Below are 13576 nucleotides of genomic sequence, written 5' to 3'. Positions count from 1 at the left end.
CAGCCTGGGCAACACATTGAGAGCCGGTCTCTATCGAAAAAAAAAAGAAGAAAGGAAGAAAGAAGAGAGAGATAGAGGGAGAGAGAGAGAGGAAGGAAGGAAAGAAAAGAAAGAAAGAAAGAAAGAAAGAAAGAAAGAAAGAAAGAAAGAAAGAAAGAAAGAAAGAAAGAAAGAAAGAAAGAAAGAAAGAAAGAAAGAAAGAAAGAAAGAAGGAAGGAAGGAAGGAAGGAAGGAAGGAAGGAAGGAAGGAAGGAAGGAAGGAAGGAAGGAAGGAAGGAAGGAAGGAGGCATAAAGGTTTTTCTTTGAAAACAAACCATACGATGATGATGTGAGGTGTGCATTTCATTCTGCTTTGGGTAAGACTTGGTTTCTAGTTCCCATTAGCATGACCTGAGGCTGGAATAACACCCTCTGTGTGTACTGACCACTCTGCTTAGCACCTCCTAAGGACCCAGGAGACAGTATTGGAAACCAGAGCAGGACAAATGGCCCAGCTTTTCTTCAATGCAGGAAGAAAGGAGAGAGAGGGAAACCCCAGAACTTTCTCTCCTCCCATGTGCTGGTAGATGATTAAAAACAATATCATTTTCGTGTTCCCACAGTCATTTCAGAGCTAGAAGAACAGAGTCTCCCACCAGGCTCACTCTCTGGTATTTACCAAGCTCCCCAACCTGGCTTTGCAGCCCCCTCCCCAAGTCCACTCTGTAAGTCAGATTTTTCTCAAGACAAAATGTTTCCAAAGTCTGGACAAGGGACAGGAATACTTGCTTTTTAGGTCTCCTGTTTTGTTCCTCTCCATTGCCTTGTTTCATGTCCTCGACGGAGCCTGAAACCTTGATCTCCTGGTCCAAGGGGATCTGCGTGGTGGCCAAGCCTGGCAGTGCCCCACTGTCCACCTGCATCCTGAGTTAAGCCATGCCTTCAGAAGTGGCTTATCACAAGGTATCTTCCCATGGTGAACGTAGAGCTCTGGTCCAGGGCTCCAGAATCAGGTGGGTGGGAACCCAACTGGCCACGAGGGCAGCATCTGATTCTGTGGAAGAAGGGAGCTCCTCTGTGAGAGCCGTTCCTCTTCCCTTGGGAGAAGAGAGCTGGTCTGGACCCAAAGGAGCACGTCCCAGATGGAGGCTGGAAAGCAGTTCAAGTAGGTGTCTTTGAACTCAAAAATATATTTAAAGATGATCATGTAGGTGAAACTAGCAGGCACTGAAAACATGTTTGAAAGAAAGAGTGGGAATGATCAAGAATGGGAGAAGAGGGAGGGAAGATGGCAGAAAGGTGGGAAGACAGGCAAGCAGGAAGGGAGAGAGAGAGAGAGAAAGGGAGGAAGAAAGGCAGGAAGTCAGGAGGGAGGGAAGGAGGGAAGGAAGGAAGGAAGGAAGGAAGGAAGGAAGGAAGGAAGGAAGGAAGTTACTTCACTTCTTGAAGGCTCAGTTTTTCATCATCTGTGAGGTAGGAATAACATCCCTTACATCAGGCTGGTTGTGAGAATTAGAAGACATAACTCCTGTGAAAACCCCAATACAAAGCTGGTGTTCCAAAAATGTCACAGAGGTGAAGTAACTGCTCAGTGAGGCACAGCTTCCAAATGACTGAGCTAAGGCTGGAACCCAGGGGACTCTGACTCTAAAATTAGTAATTTCCATACCAAAGTGCCACACCCCAACCTTCTTGGACATGAGGTCGCTGAGTCTAACACTTAGTCACGTGGTGTCTTCAGACAACATGGTGACTCCCACCCAGGGGTGCTCAGAATCCCCGCCCCCCAAGCCCCAAATAACAACCCAGGGAGAGACTAGTTCATGCTGGAATTCACCAGAGGAAATAACAGAAATGTCTCCCCATGGAAATAGACAGCAACCTGCTGAGAAATTGACATAGGGGGCGGCTGGGAAAGGGTGGTGAGCCCCAGGTTTCTTTCCAGGTTGATGCCACCTAACAACCTCAGGCTGCAGAACTACCATGAGTCACTGCCTTCAGTGCCTCTCAGCCCTATCACCTCTCCCACACCCCAATATTACACAGGTTCTCATATGTTTTTCCTTTAAACCATCTCAGTTCCAGACCAGGAATTCCTTAGGCCTCCCTCATATCTTCAGCCAGGACCTGGTAAGAAGGCCCGATGGGCACTAGGGCCACCCATGTCAGGCAGGGAGGTAGGCAGCCCAGAGCCCAGTGCTGGGGGAGACTAGGAGGCCACTTTAGCATCTCCCCATCCCTCTGCAGTTCTAGTTAATCTATGCGTTATGTAACAATCAAGGTAGAAATTAATATAATCAGCATAATTTCCTGGACACACAGTTTTAGCTTCTTTAAATACCTGTGGTTCAGACAATAAGAGATCCTTCCCTTTCACCAGAGAGATCAGAATGACCTGGAAGCTTTCTGGGGTGGGGACAAGAGTATGTCTGCTGAGAGCATCTGTGCTCCAGGCACTGGGTGAAGTTTTATAGAGCCATTCAGTCTTCGAGACTACCCCCAGGAGAAGTAGGACATTGTCTCTTTCAGGTAAAGAAACTGAAATTCCAAGAGTATAAATAACCAAAGGCACACTAGATTCCAACTTAAGGCTGCTTACAGTCAAACCCAGGCAGTGTTCCATTACTTTCTTTCTGTTTCTAGAGTCCGCCAAACAGGAACCAGCCTTTTCCTTCAACACCCAAGAGCATGGTGGTTCTAAAATCTCCAGGATCTAAAGCCTTCTGCAAGTAATGCACCAAATTAAAGATGGAAATTGAACACTCTTGGATTGGTTGTCAAGATCCTCATTGGTGAGTATGCACTTAAATATTAAAGTCAATAATCAGCGCTGAAGAAAGTTTAAATATTTTATTAAAATTTATCAAAACTGATATGCCAGTTAGCAACTGAGCATCAGTCCAGGCCCGCGTCACGCACACTGCAAGATTCAAATGAAGCCTAAGATGTTTTTAATGGCCTAAGTGGGAAGATAAGATATTATAGGAAACAGCAGAGAACAATGTTTGACAGTTTTTAATCAAATATAAAGAAGCTTGGCTCCACCACTGTATGACATTGAGCAACTGTTTTAATCTTATTGTGGCTTCATTGTCTCATCTGTAAAATGGGAACAGTGATAGTATCTTCTTACAGAATTACTATGAGAATTGCATAAGGCGATCACTGTTCAGCTCAGTGCCAGCTGAACAAGCTCTCAGTAAGTGCTGGTTCGTATCGTTGTCATGGTAGTCAGGAGGTTGGGAACTAATACTTATTACAGAGCTCCTCCTTTGTATCTATGGCCATTCAAGACACCTTCAAATTCTCAATTCAGTTAGTTCTTTGTCATTCGCCTCATTTCCTAGAAGAGAAAGCTGAGGTTTGGGGACTCATCACACAATTATTCACTAGTAAAGTGAAGATTGGGAGCTAGGTATATTTGATATCAAGACAGATAAGACCAGGTCAAATCAAACAAACAGGTAGGTTTTTAGCATTGTTAGGACCCTAAGGTCTCTAGGAAGCTCTGGACCAGGCTGTCCAGTAGGAGATTCTGCAATGGTGGAAATGCCTGCATCCACATTGGCCAACACAGTAGAGCACTTGAAATGTGGCTAGTGTGCCTGAGAAACTGAATTTTTAATTTTATGAAATTTTAGTTAATTTAAATTTAAATAGCCACATGTAACTAATGGCTGACATATTGGACAGTACAGGGCTAGACTACCGTTGGCACCCTGTTTAACCATGAAATCTGAGCCCCTCCCCATCAGTTCCGGTGTTTCATTAGTGGTAACTCACTTGTCTGGGTCCCCTGGCCCTGTACTCCCAACTGATATCCCACGTCAGTCTCTGTCTCCCTCCCCTTTTGCTTTGGGGACACTTTCTGCCCACCTCACCCAGCTCCTCCTGGGTCTGGTCCTCGACTTCTCTCTGTTTGACCCTGTGCTCTGGCTTCCTATTGCATCTGCTGAAAACTCCCCAAACCAGGGCCAGGACCCCCGGCTTCTTCACCCTTATCTCAATACCCACCCTTCTACCAAGAATAATCCACCAGGCACAGGTCCTGGTGCCCTGGAGGTGTGTGTTTGGGTTGGGGGTGGGGTGGAGTGGCCACAAAGGAACAATATGTTCCAAACTGACACAAGCAAGACATTCCAGGTATTTACTTGTTTCCATATGAGAAACACAAAGGGAATAAGTGAAGACCCCTGCTTCAAGGAGCTTCCATAGTCAGTGGGGAGCATAAGGCAAACTGAAAAATGCAAGAGAGCAACGACCTTGCGGCACAACATGAAGACACATCACAGCTAGACAGGCCGAGTGTGCATTCAAACCAGAAGTGCTCTGGGCTTCAGAGAAGAGAGGCCTCTATGGGCTGGATTCATCAGGGTGCTCCTGGGAGAAGGCAGAGGGGTCCCCTCCCAATCCAGGCTCCGTCCCTCTCCACCCTGCTCTGGCTGGGAGGCTGACCTATAAGGGCCGCGCGGGGGGCTTCTTGTCCTCCCTCTCCGAGTTGGGTTTGGCCACAGTTGATGGGCAGCAGGGGATGCGCAGCAAGAGGAAAGAGTAGGGTTTGCACTCCTCTTGCTTCTACTCTGCCTAGCTGAGGGTGAGCAATGAACAGTTTCCTCCAGCGAAGGCCATGACTCCCACCAGGCAGTCCTCACTTACAGCTGTGGGCCTTCTGTGGTTTCAGTAAAAGCTCCCTCGTCTCACCTTTTCCAACCTAGGGACAGTAGCAGCTCCCCACTGTAGTTGTCCCAGGGTGCTACAACAGCTCATGTTGCTCTTGTTGTGCCCTGGCCATTTCCTTATAAAGCATCCCTCCTTAACTCTCTTCCAACCCCTTTCTGATGCATCAGCTGTTTCTTGCCAGGACACTGACTGATACAGGGTCTACACTGTGTCTTAAAGGATGAGCAGGATTGATACAGGCAGAAGAGCAGAGAAAACCTGAACAACAGACACGAGGCTGCAGGAGCAGTGGCTGAAGACAGAAGCCTTGCTCAGGAGGGCCAGCACAGTGGGGCTGGGGAGGGGCTTTGTTAGGTGGGGATCTGGGCTGAAGCTGGGACCAGGCTGTGGAGGCCTTGATCACCCAGTTGATAATTGTGAAAGTTGGAAACTAAGGAACCCACGTCAAGCTGGGATGTTGCACTGTTTCAGGGCCATGGGTTACTAGGAGCCCTTGAAAGTTTAAAGCTTCTATAGTACTAGCTGTGGCTATCATGTAGGCAACTCATTTTTAAATCACATGACACCATTGGAGTATAAATAAAAACTGCACTTGAATAGAATTCCACTCTGGCTTCCATGACAATCAAATGAGAATATCATTAATATTCGAGTACATCTCTTCTGTAGCCAGTGGCCTATAGAGAACTATTAATAAACACATACTCTGTCTGTTAGACAGGAACATTCAAATCCCACCTCTTAGTACCCTATTGGCTAAGCAAATGCAAGGACATACTACATATACATAAGTGCAGACACATCACAGTATCTCTGTACTTGTCAGTTTTCCCCCTGCATAATTCAAATCTTCTCAATTTTGGGAAAAAGCGATTTCTAATACATATTTTACACCAGATGCCATTTGAACAGAGTACGGCATGCCTGAAATGTGATATGCAATGAAATTGGGGCTATTCCTTGGCAATACTTGATGACTCCTGGGAAAGCATATTGACCTCTGCTGCCTTTATAGCCAAGAGAATGTGGGCGCTTGGCTGGCATTTGCAAAGTCAGAGCTGTCAGAGCGGCTGTTGCTCCCTTAGCTGAAGCGATGCATAATTCTTTAATAGAATTATGCATTTATACATATAGAACTATGCTAATATCTTAAAAGATAGGTGAAAAAAATCTGACTATATTCTCCAAATTAAAAAAAAAAGAGACTGCTTTGACTAAAATTTTGCCAAGATACCATAATAATGAAAAGATTTTTGCATCATTTACATCATCTGCCTCCACCTGTTGATTTGCTGAGTATCAGGATGGCAGTACTTTGAGCTCCAGCAGATTTTTTTAAAAGAAGGATTTTATATTTGCTTACCTTTTTTCATGAATAATTGATAACACTGATTACCTAAATAGGCCTAAGATTTCAGGGTTAAATACAACTGCTGACTTGATGGCATTTTTTTCCACCATCCTAATTAATTCATGTGGATGAAAAGTCTGCTGTGAAGAATGCACAGGAGGTGAAAACGAAAGATTCCAGGGATCCATTGGAAGCACTACCAATTAACTTACTGCTCTGTGAAAATCATTAACATGTGAAACTGACAAAATGAAAAGCATCCATACATTTGCTAACAGAGTATACAATGACACAGCATGTCTCCAAGTTTTTCCGTAGAATGTTATCTGTTAATTTTATTTTTGACAATCCCTGCCCCTGTATCTTCAGCATAACATTTTTTCTCCAAATTAAAACCAATTAAAAACTATTTAAGGAACACTCTGTGACAACAACGTGTAACAGAATTAACACCACTCGCTGTGGAAACATGGCAGCAGAAGCTGCGAAACTGATCGGTGATTTTGCTAATGCCCAATCACAACGGAGACATTTTAAGTTTGCTTCTAATTTTCAAATATGTCTGTGTTGCCTGCATAGCTTTTGGTGCTGACATGTTTTAGAGTATAAGTTTTGAAGTTTGTTTAAATAGTTATTTGTGTGTTATATCATGAAAGAATGATATTTGGTAATGAAATACAGTTTTCTATTTTATTGTATACAGGGAAGGCACTACCTAAAGGTTGAACCCATTATTGTGGAGTACACCACTGTGCCAAGAAAAATGTGAGATAGTTACACTGTATTTGTACAGTGAATAGCAACAGTAAGGCATTACAGTTCTTCTGAAGGGCAAAGGGGAGAAACGAAATGTTCCATCTTTGCTATGCGCTGCGCCATGCATTTTACTACATTGTTTATTTTCATCTTCCCAACAATGCTGAAAGGCAAGAATGTGCTTTTGTTTTGTTTTGTTTTGTTTTTTTGAGACGGCGTCTCCCTCTGTCGCTAAGGCTGGAGTGCAGTGGTGCGATCTCAGCTCCCTGCAACCTCCACCTCCTGGGTTCGAGCAATTCTCCTGCCTCAGCCTCCTGAGTAGCTGGGATTACAGGTGCGTACCACCACGCCCAGCTAATTGTCACATTTTTAGTAGTAGAGAGGGGGTTTCACCATGTTGGTTAGGCTGGTCTAAAACTCCTGATCTCATGATCCACCCACCTCAGCCTCCCGAAGTGCTGGGATTACAGGTGTGAGCCACCGCACCCAGCAAGAACATGCCTTTTTACAGGTGAAGGGACTTTAATTTGGGGAGATTAAGTAACTTGCTCAAGGTCAAATGACATGGAAAGATTCTGATCCAGGTCATTCTGGCTCTAAAACCCTCATAAGAACAAAGAAGGCTCCCATGAACCCAGGACTGTAAGATGTTGTCTGCCTGCCTTAATGACTGGCTGAAATGGTGGTGCTGGGGAGTCACAAGGCAAGCTTAGGCTTTCTGATGTGATATGAAGGCATATTTAGCATCAGTACAATCCCTTGGCACTGCTCCAAAAGCTGCCCCATTTGAGCTGAGGGCACTCAAAACATTACCTCTATAATTAGGCCTGCCACTTAGGTGCTCAAAGGGCCACCTGGGGAAGGAAAAGTCTTAAATGTGAGTCCCAACTCTGCCATTTATAGCCCTTGGGCTAGGCACTGAAACCTGCTGCACCTGAAAAGCACATTTAGGAAAAAAAAAAAAATGGGTGATGGGGACAGGAAATAATCTATCAAACATTAAAAGGCTGTCTGGAGGAATCACTTAAATGACCTGTGGAAAAAAAAATCTTTGGAAAGTAGCATATATACAGGTTCTTCTGCAGGCTTTGAGCCTGCAGTGAAAGGGCATTGGCCCAGGTTCAGGATGCTGCCTTAGGTCTTTGTTGCTCAAAGTGTGACCCACAGACCAGCAGCATCGGTATCACCTGGGAACTCAACAGAAATTGAGGCTATTGGGCCTTAGCCCAGACCTCTGATTCAGAATCTGCATTTTGACAATTTTGAAGTGTACACATTCAGCTGGAAAGGCACTGCCATAGGCCTCTCAGTCTGGCTTTCCAGGTCTCAACCTCCAGTACATTTAAGTAAGAAGGTAGGCTTCATTCACTTCTCAGTTATTCTTATTACAAAAATAGAATTGAAAAGGATCTTGAAGACACCCAATCCAGGAATGGTGAATACCTGTAAGGGTGCAGCTATCCTTCCCAGAGACCAGAGCAGACATTGCTAATCAATCAGGAAACTCTTCCACGGTGCTTAAGAGCAGCTGCACCATCCCCTCCACAATGCAGTCCAGAAAGCCTGATTACTCTTTTGTAATTACCATGGGTATGAAACCTACTTACCACCCCTCACCCCCACTATGTGGCCTAATCTCTTCTTTATTCATAGGTCGACCTTATCTCCAGTTTAAGCCCATTTTCCCAATATGTTATCCAATTTAACATTCACCCCTTCAAAAGTGTTCAACAAATTATATGGTTACACTGATTAAACAGAAACTGAGTGTTTCCAAAATTAAATGACGTCCCCAAAGATGAAGAATCCTATTCCTCTGGCTCAGCTCTCATCTTCATGTCACCTCTCTGTTCCACCACCCACTTCAACATTTTAGACCAAGGGAGGGAAGACTTTAAACCTCACAAAGAGATTTAGAACATTACCCTGGTGCTCCCAAAATCCAAGCTACAAAGACAACGGAAGTTTTTAAAAATGCTCTGAGACCTCGAACCCCACTCCCTTGTCCCCTGACCACCCAGCCTTGTCACCTGCTTGGAGCTGGAGCTGGCATCTTCACGACCAGGAAAGGGTGGCATGCTGAACCTGCCTCCCCTAGGCTTTTCATTCAATGTCCCAGCCGCCTGCCTCAAATGCTACATGCAAAGCACTCTGAAATAGGGTGATATTCTCAATTTAATTTTTGTTAACATGTAATAGGAGATCAATGCCCTCACTAAGCTGCTGTGCCAATCAGCCGGTGGGAAGCAGCCTATATTTTTGGAAGACAAATCGTTAAGAACTAGAATACGGTGTAGGCATGTATACCGGCTGCATCCAATTTCAAGTGAAAATTAATGGCAAATTCTTGTAACCACATGAAGAGCCATTGTCGTTCATTTGAAATCAGTTAAACATGAAAACAATATGAAAACCATCTTGAGTTCATGGAACATAAATATTTGTCTGTATTTTTTGCCAGTGCCCCAGAGAAACTAGGAGATGTTGGCAGATCGGTGTTCTAAAAACATGCTCACAAAGCGGGAAAAATAAGGAACCTGACTCTTGTTGGGTTAAACTATTTGTCAACTTTTCCATTTCCTCAGTCAAAAGATAATTAAACAGTAAGCAGATGCCAGAATCTAATTGATGCAAGGAAAGATTGCTCAATGTCTTATGGTGCTTGGTCATTTTTATGTACTGTCTGCAAATAGCCCCTTGGCTGGTACAAGTAGCAGAAAGTCAACCAGTTAGCTTCTCTTCCCAGCTGTGTACAGTCACTCTGGGTGTCAAGAAGCACATAAGAAAGTTCCTGGGACGATGTCTTAGGCATATTAGAACAGAGAGAAGCTGTGGCTTTTCAGAAGAGTGGGAAGAGGGGAAAAAGAGAAAGAGAGAGATCTAGAGGATGGGGGAAGATGGAGGTGAAGAACGGAACGGTTGAGAGATGAGAGAGAAAAAGAATAGGAAAAGACTCAGAAAAAAGAACTGCTGGCAGAGGGAGAGAGTCCCAATACGGTAAAATCAAAACGGCATGGTCTTCAGAGTCAAGCCTACTGCTTGGTCATCCCTTTCCAGCTGTGGGAATTTAGACCATTTATTTGACTTCCCTGAGTGCATTCCTTCCATAGACCATTGGCTATCATACTCCCTGCCCGGACCTTCCCACAGCTTGATCTGAGATATAAGGAATCATAAGTATTAGTGTCTGAACATTGCAAAAAACTGCACAACTGCTTCAATTTTCAAAAAAAAAAAAAAAGAGAGAGAGAAGGAAATCGGGTGAAAGAGAATTAAAACAAAGCAGGGTGCTGGGCACAGTGGCTCACACCTGTAATCCCAACACTTTGGGAGTCTGAGGTGGGCGGATCGCCGGAGGTCAGGAGTTGGAGACCAGCCTGGCCAACATGGTGAAACCCTGTCTCTATTAAAATACAAAAATTAGCCGGGTGTGGTTGTGGGCGCCTGTAGTCCCAGCTACTCAGGAGGCTGAGGCAGGAGAACCACTTGAACCCAGGAGGTAGAGGTTGCAGTGAGCCGAGATTGTACCACTGCACTCCAGCCCAAGCGACAGAGTGAGACTCCATCTCAAAAAATAATGATAATAATAAACGCAGTGGGGTGTGGGAGAGCCATCTCTCTGTTATGCTCCCTTATGGGGAATCCACAGCAGTGCTGCTTGGAGTTCAGTGTGACTCAGAGATGAGTGAAAGAGCTCCTTCAGATTCTACTGTAGATTCCTCCCCTTAAAACACACACACAGACACACACACACACACACACGCACACACTCTGATCTCCGTGGGAGAGCATTCAAACGGTGTCCAGGAACCCAGGTGGACAACAGACTTGAAAAACAACTGCCAGCTGGGCGCAGTGGCTCACGCCTGTCATCCCAGCACTTTGGGAGGCTGAGGCGGGTGGATCACCTGAGGTCAGAAGTTTGAGACCAGACCTGGAAACATAGCAAGACCTCGTCTCTACAAAAAAAAAAAAAATTTTTTTTTAAGATATTAGCCAGATATGGTGGTACGTGCCTGTAGTCCCAGCCGCTTGGGAGGTTAAAGTGGGAGGATTGCTTGAGCCTGGGAGGTCGAGGCTGCAGTGAGCTGTGATTGCACCACTGCATTCCAGCCTAGGAAATAGAGCGAGACCTGGTCTAAAAAAAAAAAAAGAAAGAAAAAGAAAGAAAGAAACAAACAAACAACTGCCGTGCTATGTCTATAATGTCAATCCACATACCACTGGGTAAAATCATTGTCCGCGGCTTCCCCCTTCAGGATGCACCTCTTCCATGAAGGACTGTCAGCCACCACTTGCAAACAGACTCCCATCAGGGCATCTCACCAGTTACCAAACACAGCCAGCATGACCAGTAAGACTAAAACTCAGATTCTTATTGTGTAACTTATCAGATGCTCTGTTCCAAAGAAACAATTGACTAATGAACTAGCGGGTTCACACTTCCTCCTGTCTCATCTCTGACACTACCTTACTGTGTGGTCTCAGATCAGCATGAACACCCTCTGGGCTTCCACTTTCTTATGTGGGAAATGATGTTGAACAGGTTGAGCCTATGAAATCTTTCTACTTGTCACATTCGAAGTCTTCGCAATGTACCCATCTGACATCTAAGGTAAAAGCTAGAATCCCTTTCCTCTTTACGACCCTCCAGATTCCTTTCCACACTCCTTCACTCCTCTGCCCACACAGGCAGGCTGACCTGAAGAGACTTTCTTTCTTTTTTTTTTTTTTTTTTTGAGATGGAGTCTCGCTCTGTCACCCAGGCTGGAGTACAACGGTGTGATCTTGGTTCACTGCAACCTCTGCCTCTCAGGTTCAAGCAATTCTCCTGCCTCGGCCTCCTGAGTAGCTGGGACTACAGGCACCTGCCTCCACGCCCGGCTAATTTTTGTATCTTTAGTAGAGACAAGGTTTCACCATATTGGCCAGGCTGGTCTCGAACTCCTGACCTTGTGATCTGCCTGACTCAGCCTCCCAAAGTGTTGGGATTACAGGGGTGAGCCACCACGCCCAGCCCCTGCAGAGACTTTCTAAGGGGCTCCCTTGCGCTCTGGCTTCCAGTTGGTCTTAGCCAAGGGGTGTTCATTGTCCTGACTCACCGGAGAGCTCTCCCCAGGCTGACTACACCTCTGTGGAAGGTCACAGCCCTGTGGTCTTCTCTGCAGGCCTTCCTCCTTCCAGGTTTTGTTCCAGTTTCCTCCCCTCACTTCTTCAGGCCTAGAAGTGGTAATAGTTCTCCTGCTGCTGGGAGTACCTATGGGTGGTAATAGCTCTGGGTACTGTCCCTTGTGGTTCTTCCACTCCCTGCCCACACCTAGGTAAGTAGTCACAAGAGGGCCTCTGTGTGGTCACATGGAATCAGGGGGCAAATGAAAGGAGGGATCAAGGAAGACATCCAAGGAGAGGAGGCCTTTGCAAGGTTGGCCTCAAACCTGTTTGGAAGAACAGGAAGAAGTTTATACAGGCAACAAGGAGGGGACAGCATTTTAAACAAGAGAATGGTGTGGATGCAGCCAGGAGGCCAGGCATTCTGGGCAAGGAGAGTAGACCTGACTGTCTGGAGGGAAGACCTTGGGTAGAGAAGGAATGAGGGGCATGGTTAGAAAAGCAAATGAAGGCCAGATGGTAGCAACCTCAAATGTGAGACGAAAGCCTGGGACTTCATTCTACGGGCAATGGAAGACTCTGGATAGTTCTTGAGCAACGGAATGGCCCAATCACACTGAGCTATTTTAGGAATGTTAAGCTGGCGGTGGAGAGCAGATTGTAGTGTTACCAACTGGGTAGCCCTACGCACAGGGAACAAAGGAGGATGCCAAAAGTGACTCACTCACCCGCCATTGCTCCTGAGCAGTGGGGCAGCGGCGGTACAGACGTTCCTCCCCAAGCAACTCTCATGCTTATGCCAGCCTCAAAAGAGCAGAGCGGGAAGTGCATGGCATCCTGAAGATGTAAGGGAAAACACATTCTTGGAAGAGATCTCCTCTCAAAGCCATCCACCCACAGCCCCCAGAATAAGGGGTAGGCAATCTGTTTCTCCTGGCATCTGATTCAAAATGCTCCCGAGGCCAAGAGGACCTAAAAGAATTCCTCTGCTCGTGTGTGTGAGAACAGCCCAACAGGGGACCATCTGTCTCAGAACAGACCCCCCAGTGTGGAGGCAGAAACAGTAGCCCCCAAAGGGGTGCTATTTCAGTTTTCAGGAAAGCATTCTGCAAATGTTCCCACCCATTAACTGGAGATCTCTCTATAGCACACTGTTAGTTCTCTGCTAAATAGAAACCAAGTGTGGGCCACTGTCCCTGATATCTCAGTGTGAACATGTTTAGGGTGGGAAAATTCTGAGGGCTCTGATCACCTGAGATAGTACAGACCCAGCAAGCAACAGAAAGCTGAAAGGGATGCAGATTCAGGAGGCAGAGACTTCACAAACTACTTGTGAAAAATTCTGCTCAGGATTGACCCAGTATCTCCTTCTTGAAGAGAGTGCTGTTAGTTCCAGATGGGCCCAGGAAGGGACCCTTCTTCCCCAGGGGGTGCTCCATGGCCCACTCTAAGGGCCGCTTCCCTGACCATGCTCTAGTGATGTCGAGTTTCTATAGTATTTCAAGGGAAGCACGATGGTTGGTTGGACTAGGGGGGAAGCAGTTAGAGCCTGTTTGAAGAAAGCTCTGTAAGACTCAAAAATTTAGGGATCTAGTAGATGAGACAGAGCTAGCAAGGGAGGGTGGGGATCAGTGAGCTGGAAGGGAAATCAGAAAGCAACTATCACAAAGCCAAGAGGAGGAAGTGGTCAGAGGCACTGA

At 45.8% G+C, this 13576-nt stretch overlaps 2 long non-coding RNA genes across 3 annotated transcripts in view; both read right to left on the bottom strand.

The window, feature by feature from the left end:
* Window positions 1-13576, bottom strand: part of LOC107130244 (uncharacterized) — a 100854-nt gene that overhangs the window by 69145 nt on the left and 18133 nt on the right. The window lies entirely within an intron of this gene.
* Window positions 1-13576, bottom strand: part of LOC135971835 (uncharacterized) — a 45547-nt gene that overhangs the window by 28626 nt on the left and 3345 nt on the right. The window contains exon 1 of one of the 2 annotated variants that reach the window (XR_010588135.1): window positions 10989-11129. The exons of the other annotated variant lie outside the window; for it this stretch is intronic. This is a non-coding gene — a long non-coding RNA (uncharacterized lncRNA). Of the gene's footprint in view, window positions 1-10988; window positions 11130-13576 lie in introns of those variants that run through there. 2 annotated transcript variants of the gene reach the window in all.

This window comes from Macaca fascicularis, chromosome 7, assembly GCF_037993035.2.
Source record: "Macaca fascicularis isolate 582-1 chromosome 7, T2T-MFA8v1.1".
NCBI lineage: Eukaryota > Metazoa > Chordata > Mammalia > Primates > Cercopithecidae > Macaca > Macaca fascicularis.
The sequence above is the reverse complement of the archived record's forward strand: the minus strand, read 5'-3'. Positions and strand labels throughout refer to the sequence as shown.